Raw genomic sequence first — 12,594 nt, forward strand, 5'->3', positions numbered from 1 at the left:
GAGTTGGATGTTGCATCAATATTCTCCTGATTGTTCAGCCCATCCTGTTTAATAAAAGAGATTTTCAATTTTCCACAGAATTTAGCAATTTTGTCTCCGCTGTGTGAACACAGCATAATCACAGTTCTTCTCTGTGTGTAGTTCCCTATAGTATCTTCAGGTAGGAGAGGCAGGACTGTATGCATTTGAGAGATAAATAACCGCTTGTGAAGATCAGGTCTAGCACATTTTTGTTCCGCAAGTAAGATCTATCCAACTGCATGTTCTCCCCCCACCCACTGCAAAAGAGTGATATTTCTGTCCCAATCTGCATAAGGACAACATTAGAACAGACTAGTATTTTAAATACATCTCCCCTTGATTTTAAAATGAGACCCTGTACTAATGAGGCATACAAAGTAACATCCTTTTCACACAGAGCACCCTGCCCAGATTCCACAAGTGCATTTCAGGTTCAAAATGGTAGTTTTGCCATTTAAAATACAAAACATGAATCAGTTTAAAAATTAAAGCATTTTTGCCCAATGTTGCATATATGCAACAGGGATCAAATGTGTACACATGTGGGCTGTGCAGAAATGGCTTAAATACACTGACATGTCCAACTATTTAGCAAATCCAAGAAGCAGATTCTGCACCAGAGTATTGCTGTTGGTTCCTGATACCCTTTCCATGCCCAATCGTAACCTACTTTCCAGCACCGATATAGCTTCAATGAAGGCTCAAGAAAAGGGAACACATTTTCCTTTACCTTGAGGAGGTCTCCATGTCTGCCTCCCCTCACCAGTATAGGCTGAAGAGCATGCCCCAGTTTCCTTTGTTCTGGTGTCCACATTACTGGACCAATGCTCAGTTAATCCCTGGAGGCTAGCCACCATGATGGCCCCACCTGGGTCACAGCCAGATCATGCTCAGATAGACATGCCATTTGTATCATTAGACACCTTCACTTAGATGTTACAATGTCTATAATCATAGTAGTACCTTTTTTTCTGAGACAGAGTCCTCATGAAGTTCAGCTATTAATTACATACAAGTGTCCCCCACTCATTTGACAGGTTAGGAACTGAAGCAGTGGTGAAAGTAGAAATGGTTGAAAAGTGGAATCTGGACATTTTGATACAAATGTTGCTTCCAATGCTTTTAAAGCTAGCAAATTGCAAATGCCTTTTTTTATCTTTCAAATTCCTGCTGTCACACAAAGATTTCTGCAAATGGACTCTCATTAACACCTTCAGGAATGAAAACAGACCCAGAGATACAGTTAGTACAGTGTTCTCTCACTCACACACATAGTTTGAATCACCATGTCATATGCAGATCAATATGGGGGAGGGCAATTTTAGCCTTTAGAACAGCAGAGAGAGGTTGAAAGAGTGGAGCATGTGTTGAATGAATGACTTCCAGGTGTAATTGAAATATGCTGAAAGAACAGATCCTTGAAAAGTGAACCATCAGAAAGCGGGGGATACCTGTATTAATAAATAGCCATTATTATGATAATGGCTGGCTGGCTGGCTGGCTGGCTGGCTGGCTGGCTGGCTCTCTCTCTCTCTCTCTCTCTCTCTCTCTCTCTGGTAGGGAGTACGGTTTTCCCTCCAGGATCTTGAAAGCAGTAGAGTGAAGATAACTAGACTTGTGTGACCAGCATTATGCCTTCATGTGAGCAGCCAGAGGAAAAGAAGGCACATTTTCAAGGCAGTCGAGACCCTGTTGAGTCAAGAGGATGGGGCAGGGCAGAGAGAAGGGAGAACTGACTCTTAATCATATGGAGAATTTGACTGACAAGATCCATTTCCTGAAGGCTCTCCTTACACAGGCTGGCCTTTGTGCTGGAGAACCAGATGGAGGGGAAGAGAAGTGGAGCTGTGCTCCAGGGCTTGAAGTGATATTGGTTCCCCTTCTCAATCATCACTAAAATCCTTCTCCATAATAGCTCAGGGGATGTGTGACAATTTCCAGTGGGCTTCCTGTTCAGCTGTGCGTGGTGCACCCAAGCTGGCACTTCATTCATGGAAATCCCTAAATCAGCTTGTCTTGATGTTCATGTTCTGTGGGTGTGCAACAAATGCAACAACTGATGGCAGGAAATTGAACACGCCACAGCATCTGTTTGAGATGGCATTTGCCACCTGATGGAATGACTTTCTGGTGATTCCAGGATCCCCTGAAAGACAGCACAAAGCCTTGTATCCAATTTCCTGTTTGGTTCCTTCTGCTTGCCTGTCAGCCAAAGCCACTACCTGTCATTATCAGATCATCTATCCTATGAAAGCAAAGAGGGAACTAATGCCTTGCAGGTTTTGCACACACTTCCTGCCTCATCTTTGTCCCTGACACTGTGCATCAGTCTTGCATTCAGCCACAAATCTTATCCGCAGTGCAATGGTGCCATGAGTTCCTAAGGAGAGAGAACACCCGCAGGCATTCTGGAAGCCAGGGAGGATCACCATTAAAATAGAACCAAGACAGGGACCATTTTCTAGTTCCCAGCTGCTTGCTAGATTGGAGATGCAGAAGGAGCTCTGAATGACTGCAGGGCAGCCCAGTCCAGTGCTGATTCTGGCACAGCAGTGCAGTGGTGCTGACATGGGTTGTACTGCATCCTGCAGGGGAATTTTGCATGCTGGAGGTCGCAGGGTAAGGGAACTTTTGTCCCTTTGCCTCGGGGTAAGCTTCAGCATCCACAAAGGGGCAACTCCAGACCGGCATGAACTCAATGCAAGTTCACATTACCCTGGGTTGGTGGATGGGATTCAGCACGCACAGCTGTGGCTGATCGCATCCTCTCCTAGGCCAAATTCACACCCCACTCGCTCATGTAGACACCCTATTTCTGTTCTGTGACACCCCAATCCTCTGCTCTGTTCTGCCTCCATGCATGGAACCTGCCTTCTGGGGCACATGCTGCTCCCTGCGCTGGTGTGAGTGAACTGGTGTGACTCTTTGCACCGCCCATTCTTTATAGCACTTTTGTGACAGCAGCACTGGTGCAGCAGTTTGGCAAGCTGCTCAGGAACATTCCGTAAGACAGGTAGGAAATTTCTGCAGTAAGTTATTGCAGGGCAATAATTCACAAAATGATAGACAGGCCTCCCTCAGCAGGTGGAAGGAGTTGCCAGCAGAGACTGCAGTTCCTCCCTTGCCTTCTCCCCATAATTATCCGAAGTGGATCAGAAGCACCCAGTGGTGTAGCTAGAGGGGGTGCAAAGCACTAAGTTTTGCCGGGAGCCGCAGTGCAGCGTGCAAGTGGCCCCTCCCCGCCTCTTCGGAGCCATTCTGGGCATTCACCTCCATTTTGCTCCCCCTGCCTGAAATGGCTCCAAAGGGGAGGAGGAAGGGCCACTTGCACGCTGCTGTGTGGCTCCCTGAAAAAGTTAGTGCTTTGCACCCCCTCTAGCTATGCCACTGGAAGCATCATCAGCAAACTGACCCTTGCAGTGATAGCCAAAGAGGAGACTTCTTGAGGCGACCTTTCTGCTTTCTTTGAATCACCTGGTTGGGATGTCGCCGGCCCCTGAAACTCTGTTCTTGCCCTAAAAGAATCAAATGAACTTTGGAAAATGGGAGAATGTTCCTTTGGCTTTGCATCTGCTAAAACAAAGCAACCCCTGCAGTATTGCAAGGCCAGTGATAGGTCAAATGTAAACACCAACACTGCGTGCCTATTTTGGTCTGAAGCTCAGGGCTGATTGTGCCATTTGCAACCAGCAACATACATTGCAGAGTTTAAAAGAGTTATGTAAATAAGATACCCCCACAATAAATAGCTAAGACTCCCCCATGAACCGCTAACCCGGTTTCCACTACATTTGGGCAAGAATGAAAAGGTTAGACAGCCTCTCCAAACCTGATTCACACAATACTTACAGCCCAACCCTATCCAGGATTGGACTGCCAGCTGGAGTGTGTTGTGCATTTGACCACCAGTGCAGAGTGCGCCATCAGTGGCCGTTTGAGGAATGCTGCTGCAAGAAGAGGCAGCACCCCCTGGTCACAGCCAGTTCCTGCTGTGCCCGCTGGTGCAGGTAAGGCAGTGGGGGGGGCAGGGGGTCAGCAGGGAGGGAGAAAAACTGGGCCGGGAGGGGGATGAATGGGGTGAAGAAGCTGCAGGGGGGATCAAGCAGCAATGGTGTGCGCCAGATGCTATCCCCGTTGTCACAGCCTCCACACCCCTTTCTTCTCTGCAGATTTGCGCCAGCTACAGAGCTGGTGCAGGTACAAGGAGACCCAATGCAGAGCAGGAGGTTATAATTCCTCTTTCCCCTCCGAAGCTGCTCATCCTGTCGGAACATAAGAACAGCCCCGCTGGATCAGACCATGGGCCCATCTAGTCCAGCTTCCTGTATCTCACAGCGGCCCACCAAATGCCCCAGGGTTACAAGAAGACCTGCAAGGCCTCCTGGGAATTGTAGTTAAGAACATAAGAACAGCCCCACTGGATCAGGCCATAGGCCCATCTAGTCCAGCTTCCTGTATCTCACAGCGGCCCACCAAATGCCCCAGGGAGCACACCAGATAACAAGAGACCTCATCCTGGTGCCCTCCCCTGCATCTGGCATTCTGACATAACCCATTTCTAAAAGCAGGAGGTTGCGCATACACATCATGGCTTGTAACCCATAACAGCTTTTTCCTCCAGAAACTTGTCCAATCCCCTTTTAAAGGCATCCAGGCCAGATACTATCACCATCCCCTCCTATCCCCTCCTATCACGCTCATTTTTGGTGCCACAGCATCGATGGAGGGGGGGGGGAGATAGGATCAAGCCCCTAGTGGATGTCCAGAGCTGAAGAGCAATGACATTCAAGTCCCTGAGAGTCATTGAGAGAACACTCTCTTTATATGACACCACTAAGTCATGATAGGTTAGAAGGCACCCTTTGGTAGTAAGAGCTCCAGAGGCTTGAATCTAGCTGGTGGGAAAAGGCATAGCTTAGCTGTGGGAACAGTAGTCTATAAGTCTTTAAGACCTCTGCCATCTCTGCCTAAAGGATTTCAGATATAAAGCCTGGGAAACAGACCCCTGGAGAGTCACTACCAGCCAGAATACATAATACTGGGCTAGATAAGGGAGTATTAATAGAATGTGTGGAAGTTGTTCCATCAGAGCTTGGAAGTCAACATCACCACCCTTGCTTTTCGTTAAATGTTGTGCTGTGCCTCAGATAGTCAATGCACTGGGTAGATAATGACAATGTTTGCATTGAAGTTCAGTCAATAGGCTGCCCTCCTAATTCCTAATAGCAATACTTCCCAATGAAGGAAAAATCTCACCCCACTTTGCTTTGGACCCTAAAGAGTACAAGGCATTAAACTTTATGCATGTTTCCATTGTGGAGGTTAGAGGAGGGACTTGACAAAGCGAGAACAAATTGGCAGCTGTGATTGCCTGGACGACACAGAGGCTTTAGGTCTGCACCTTTCATGGTGAAAATTGCACGTATAAAATTAAACAGCAATTTCACACATCTTGATACAGTATGAAAATGATTAGCCACAGTAGCAGCAGGCAAGGGGGAGGAACGGAGTGCACCCTGCTGAGATTCCCTGGAATAATTCTGTTTCCTTTATAAATGTCTAGTGTGCCCAACCCTGCAGACAGAAGAGCTGTACTTATACCCAGATGGAACAACTCTCTCTCCATGGCACAAACATCATTTGTGGTATGGAGCTTCTGTGTTGCTGTTAACTTTCCTGTCCCATAAACATGGATATTAGAAGAAGAAAAAAATCAAATTATGAAACAATACATTTGACTTGCTTTTTGTAGGAAATACCAGTGAGGAGAATTTGCTAGAGGATTTAGACTCCCCCGCTCCCAAATTGGATTTAACTCTGTATTTGAGATCTGGGGGTCAGGGATTGCTGCCACAACCTGTTACTCCAGTGTAGGCAAGTAACAGCATAGTCTCATGGTCTATGAATACATTTGGAACATGGTTCCAAAAAAGAGGTCAGCATTTTGGCAGGAAAGTTCTTATTGATTGTTTTTAATGATCAACAAAACATTGCACAGATCCACATATCTATTAGATTTTGCAAGGAGATAAAAGGATTTAACATTTAATTGTTTCTCTGGGTGGCACTGAAGAGCAGCGTACCTTCTTAGAAGGTGAGAAGAGATGAGCTGTTAGGTCAATGAAAGGCACATGCAATCCCATATGGCTGAAGAAGACAAAGACCTATGGCAAATGCATTGAAACGCAACGGGGTCCGTATGGAACACTAACAGAGGTGTCTACCCATGGCCTGCTTGATATATTGTTTTGACCTGAGAATAACTTCTTGCCTGGAGAAATTGTGGGAGAACAAGAAATGAAACAGTGGTATCAACGCACCAGCTACAACCCTGAAGACTTAGAGTGGCTGCTGAATTTCATCTGAAATGAAATCAATAGAGCTGAAAGACCAGTAAGAATGGGCCTGACCCAAGCCTGTTGAGAGGGGGGCAGTAGTGTCCCACCATTGGAAGGGAAAGGCATGAGGCTGAGGGGTGGTTTGGAATTGGCAAAAGTTAATAAGTAGCAACTGTTACCTTGCACATGCCCGATCTCGTCTGATCTCGGAAGCTAAGCAGGGTCCGGCCTGGTTAGTACTTGGATGGGAGACCGCCTGGGAATACCGGGTGCTGTAGGCTTATACCATAGTCTTTCGAGACTGAAGGTTGCCAACCAATTTGTAAGTGGAGAGCTTGAGGGGGCCAAAGACTTCTTGAGAATGCTCTACTCCCCTCAGCATCATTCCAGTGAGAGAGAGGGTGAAGCCCACCCACCCTGCTTTCTTGATGGATGGAATTAGTAGGAATTGTTCTCCTCCCAAATTGGGTGCAATGGGGATTTTTTCCTACTTCATATAGCAGTACCATTGTAGTTAGGTGATCTGGTTGCAATAGAAGGGGCAGTGCAGCTCATGGGTTAATGGACTGAGAGCCGGGATGGTGTAGTGGTTTGGGAGTTGGACTTAGACCTGGAAAATCCAGGTTCAAATCCTCACTCAGCCATGAAGTTTCCTAGGGGACCCTGGACCAGTCCATCTCTTCAGCCTCCCCTACCTCACAGGGTTGTTGTGAGGATGGCAGGAGGGAAGGAACTATGCACCGCACCCTGAGCTCTTTGGAGGAAGGGTGGTAGAAACATGTGAAAAAATAAATAATAAATTTATGCGAATTGGTGACGAAACAAGGGCAAATGAAGGCTGGGTCACTGGCGTATCTGGGGGGGTCAAGGGGGGGCAAATGTTCTGAGGTACCATGCCTGCAGAGACTCTGCCGCCATCCATGCCCTGCTGCTGCCTTTCCCTCTAGAGGAATTCTGAGGGCCAGAGAGGCCATGCGCTGCCTCAGAAGGCCTTAAAGGGCCTTAAAATACCACTTGTGGTTTTCCAGCAGTGACTTTTAAGGCCCTCAGAAGGCCTTCTAAGGCCTCTGGAGGATCTTAAATGTCACTTCCGGTTTTCTCCTGAAAACCAGGACACTTTAAGGCCTTCTGAAGGAGACATGGCATTTCCTGGGTGAGGGATCTGCGGTCCAGTCCCTGGGCAGCACAGGGGCCAGTATCACCACTGGTCTTGGTTAAGATTCTCTGGGGCTGAATGACTCGGGGACAAGTGATTGGGTCCTCTGGGGCTGTGTCTTCTTGCACACTCTCAAAAGCTGTTTGGCTGGGAGAAGATGAAAAGGCAATGAGGATTTTTCATCCAGAGGCAATAGGGATCGTCTTCTCACCAGGGTAGACTTGTTTGGAAATGGGGCAAACGGATGGGAGCATCCTGGAGTCTGAACAGTCAAGCCTGAAGTGCTCTGGGAGAGAAGAGTTTATGGGAACAAGAGTTTATGAGTTGAAATAGGTCAAATAACCCATTTCAACCCAGCTCACTGCCTCATGTCTTCATTGGATGGAGGTAGGTGGAATTCTGAGGACGTTCCAAAAGACTCTTGATCAGATTCATGGAATTTCTCAAGAGACTCACACATTTCTTAAGTGCCAGCAAATTTTGCCTAAAGCAAAACATGGGGCCAAAAAAATGGGAGGAACTTGCTAAGGTGGAACAAAAGTTGAGAGACTTTCTGAAGAGGAAGTTGACATGTTTTTACTGAGTTCCCTTCCCCTCTAATATTCCTTGGAAGATCTTTTATCTCAGATTTTGTAGTAAAAGAAGTCTTTCTGGAGCCCAGAATCACGGCTGTTTTGAGAAGAAAATGATTGCTCCTGGAGGGAAACAGCAAAAACCTGTTGTATTTATTTTGTTAACTAGCTAGAGCTTTTCTTGTTGGTTTTGAAATTGAACCAAGAAATTTATGCACATATCTTAAAAAATTTTCTGAACATGTTTGTTAATCAGAATAATGTCCAGCTTCTGTTTGGCTGCTGGAAGCAAAATGCTGGACTACATGGACTTGAGGTCTGATCCCTCAGGGCTCTCCTTTTGTGATTTTATGTTCTTAATAAAAGACAGGGGTTGGCCTAAGAGATTTGCCCCAAGCAACTGTGCACATGACCTTGGATCTCTCTCCAGCATCCTCTGCAAGGGATGCTGGGTCACCCATCTTGGTTGACATACACTGCTTCATTAGTGCCCTTTAAACATCTTTGGCAGGTCAAGCAACAACTTGGGTTGTTTGCACAGTAAAACAGATCGTACCAAGACACTTCGCTGTCCTGCTGAAGCAGGCCTTTGGAACTGCAACAGAAGGCATCTATCTCCGGATCAGATCAGACGGAAAGCTCTTCAACCTCTCCAGACTGAGAGCAAAATCCAAAGTCCAGCTGAAATGTCTGCGTGACTTCCTCTTTGCCGACGATGCAGCTGTCACTACCCACTCTGCCAAAGATCTCCAGCAGCTCATGGATCGTTTTAGCAAGGCCTGCCAAGATTTTGGACTGACAATCAGCCTGAAGAAAACACAGGTCATGGTTCAGGATGTGGACTCACCTCCCTGCATTACAATCTCTGAGCATGAACTGGAGGTTGTCCATGACTTTGTGTACCTTGGCTCAACGATCTCCGACACACATTCTCTCGATACCGAGCTAAACAAGCGCATCGGTAAAGCAGCTACCACGTTTTCCAGACTCACAAAGAGAGTCTGGTCCAACAAGAAGCTGACGGAACATACCAAGATCCAGGTCTACAGAGCTTGCGTCCTGAGTACACTTCTGTACTGCAGCGAGTCATGGACTCTTCGCTCACAACAGGAGAGGAAACTGAGCGCTTTCCACATGCGCTGCCTCCGACGCATCCTCGGCATCACCTGGCAGGACAAAGTTCCAAACAACACAGTCCTGGAACGTGCTGGAATCCCTAGCATGTATTCACTGCTGAAACAGAGACGCCTGCGTTGGCTTGGTCATGTCGTGAGAATGGATGATGGACGGATCCCAAAGGATCTCCTCTATGGAGAACTCGTGCAAGGAAAGCGCCCTACAGGTAGACCACAGCTGCGATACAAGGACATCTGCAAGAGGGATCTGAAGGCCTTAGGGATGGACCTCAACAAGTGGGAAACCCTGGCCTCTGAGCGGCCCGCTTGGAGGCAGGCTGTGCAGCATGGCCTTTCCCAGTTTGAAGAGACACTTTGCCAACAGTCTGAGGCTAAGAGGCAAAGAAGGAAGGCCCATAGCCAGGGAGACAGAGCAGGGACAGACTGCACTTGCTCCCGGTGTGGAAGGGATTGTCACTCCCGGATTGGCCTTTTCAGCCACACTAGACGCTGTGCCAGAACCACCTTTCAGAGCGCGATACCATAGTCTTTCGAGACTGAAGGTTGCCAATACAATACCAAGACATATGTTCGTAATACTCTCATAGGAATTTCCAAAGGCAACTAAAATTAGAACATGGATTTTAAAAGTGCATACAAATCAGGAGTTTGATTTCCTGTCTGTAGTAGGATTTAAGTATTTAGGATGACATATACAGCAATACCTTGCACTTTCAACTGGTTAGAGACCAGCGCATGGATGAAAGTAAAAAATGGATGAATGTCAAATTACTGCATAGCCTTATTTAGCTTGCAAATGTATTTTGGCCAGTGAAAAATGTAAATAACTATATAATGCATGCAAATGCTTGTGAAATCTAAATAAAAAGAAATAAAATTAAAATAAACGTAAGAACATTGATGAATGTCATGGAAAGTTGGGTGAAATTGGATGAAAGAGGAAAGCATGTGGACAAAATGTGAAATGCAGTTATAATAGAAAGTGGTTGAAAGAGCAAAGTGATGAAAATCAAGTGGATGAAAGTCAAGGTATGCCTGTATGTGAAAGCTACATGACAAGATACAGATTCCCATTCAAAAAATGCTAATTTATCATGATAAATTATAACCACCTGATAGTTCTTAACCTGGTAGTTCAGGCTTATTCTATCATATAGTCAGTTCTCTTTATAAGCGAATTTGCTGTCTGTGAATTTACTTATCTGAGAGGGGCAGAACAGCCCCCTACTCTCATTATCTGTGACTCTGTTCTCATTTTCCACGTTATCCTGTGCTAGTGCACTTAGGGTGTGGTGGACTTGGCACAGCTGCGAGCAAGCACGGGTGAGAGAGGTTGCTGGAGGAGGAGAAGAGACAGTGACCGGTGTTGTACAGGGGGGAGAGGAAGAGATGCCTATACAGTATATCGCCAACAGGAGAGGGCTGTATTGGCCTGTGGAGAATCAGACACATTTTTGTCAGCTTCCAGACTTGCCCCCCCATCTTGGGCACCATCTTGGGGATTCCAACTGAATCTTCAAAACCCTGGTGATGATGAGAGGCTGATGATGAGAGGCTTCTGGAAGGCTGCCTCGGGGCTGCTCTGGAGCTGGGGCAAGCCCAGGGAAGGTACCAAGAGACAAAGGGAGGAGCAGGATGGGTGAAGCAACCCCCTCCCCACTGAATTCTGATGCCTCATTGTTGGGTCAGCAACCTTAAACACATCAAGGGATATTCAGTATGGAGGAGGAGGCATTAGATGTTGGAGATGTTGATAAGCCCTCACAGATCCAGTCCCGTACACTTCAAGTTAAGATTCAGGTTTATAATGTTCATAGTGTTTATGGTGAAGAAGGTCCCCTGGAATCTAGCCCCATTTTCCCCATAGATTCAATGACTCAGTATCTGCTAATTCAGTATAGTATCCACTAGGTTTTCCAGGACCCTAACCCTAGCAGATAACAAGAACTAACTGTACATACATGAGAGCCAGAATGGTGTAGTGGTTCAGGAATTGAATTTAAACTTGGAAGATCCAGGTTCAAATCCTTACTCAGCCATGAAGCTTCCTGGGTGACCTTAGCCCACTATCTTTCAGCCTCACCTACCTCAAAGGGAACCATGTACACCATCCTGAGCTCCTTGGAGGAAGAATGGTATAAAAATGTGAAAAGTAAATAAAACTAAATAAATCATACATGAAGTGCAGATGAGTGGTAAAACAGCCCGTGAAAGTGGGTTGAGAAGTGATGATATGAGAGGTGATGACCATGTGATGATAAATTGAAATCTGGTCACTGTATATGGTGGTGGAGGGTGGGACCCTACACTGGAACATGTAGGGCGGAGCTTAGCTGATTGTTTTTGTTGCCCTGCCATCCCTGCAGGTACAAAAGCCTCTGGCTTTGCAACATGAGCTGAAGGACAAGAGCCAAAGAACTCTTGGCTCTTAGCCTTGCATTCCAAAGCTGTGAGCAGCACCAGATCCCCTCCAGTACTGTCACCAGCCCTCTGCTTGCTGGGAGGGGAGGAAGGGTTAGTAAGAGAGGGAACATAAGAATATAGAAGAGCCCTGCTGGATCATGCAGGCCAAAGGCCCAACTAGTCCAGCTTCCTGTATCTCACAGTGGCCCACCAAATGCCCCAGGGAGCACACAAGACAACAGACAACCTGCATTCTGGTGCTCTCCCCTGCATCTGGAGAGAGAAAGAGCAAATAGCAGGAGTGGCAGTAGCAGAGGATGTTTTCCATCCTGCTCTTTGAGGAAGCCCTCTCCCTTTGCTGGGTCATCTTCTGAGGGTGGGAGTACTTCTCTGGGCCAAACCACAGGGCCTGCTAAAGCAGCACCAGGTGTCATTGACAGAGCATCCTGGTAAGAAGCAGAGGCAGCAGCAGCAGCAGTGGAGGAGCAGCTGGACTCTTGGTTCAGCCTGCAAGACACCAAAAGGGTCAACCCTTTGTATCAAATTCTTTGGGAAGGACATGAGGGTGAGCCCCCCCCCCATTCTTGTTTCACTCTACTCCCTGTTAGACGGGGGATAGGAATTGGACACTGGGTGGTTTTAGGCTGAAGGACCATTGGTGCTGAATCTAGGTGAGAACTGGGCTCAGCACTGATTGGGTTTATCCTTGGAAGCAATAAGAAGGAGTGGCTTTTCTGTGGTATCACTACAGTTACGGAACGCTCTCCCATTGTGCTAAATGTCCCCCTTTCAGCACAAGAATGAAAGGTGGGTCCTTCTGGTGGACCCCCCATGTCCAGCCCAGGTGGATTTGATGGAACAACTTATCCTACTCCATGCTATATTTTTCATGTTACTAACCCTGGAGGGAACAAGTGGAGACCAGCAAGGCATTACAAGGCTTTCAAGCTCTTCTTCCTTATTTCAGC

At 46.9% G+C, this 12,594-nt stretch overlaps 1 pseudogene; it reads left to right on the forward strand.

Annotated features, from left to right (window-relative positions):
• The first annotated feature begins 6,520 nt into the window (after positions 1-6,520).
• On the forward strand, positions 6,521-6,640 carry LOC136637568 (5S ribosomal RNA; annotated as a pseudogene).
• Positions 6,641-12,594: the final 5,954 nt, after the last annotated feature.

Source organism: Tiliqua scincoides, chromosome 1 (assembly GCF_035046505.1).
Source record: "Tiliqua scincoides isolate rTilSci1 chromosome 1, rTilSci1.hap2, whole genome shotgun sequence".
NCBI classification, from domain to species: Eukaryota; Metazoa; Chordata; class Lepidosauria; order Squamata; family Scincidae; genus Tiliqua; species Tiliqua scincoides.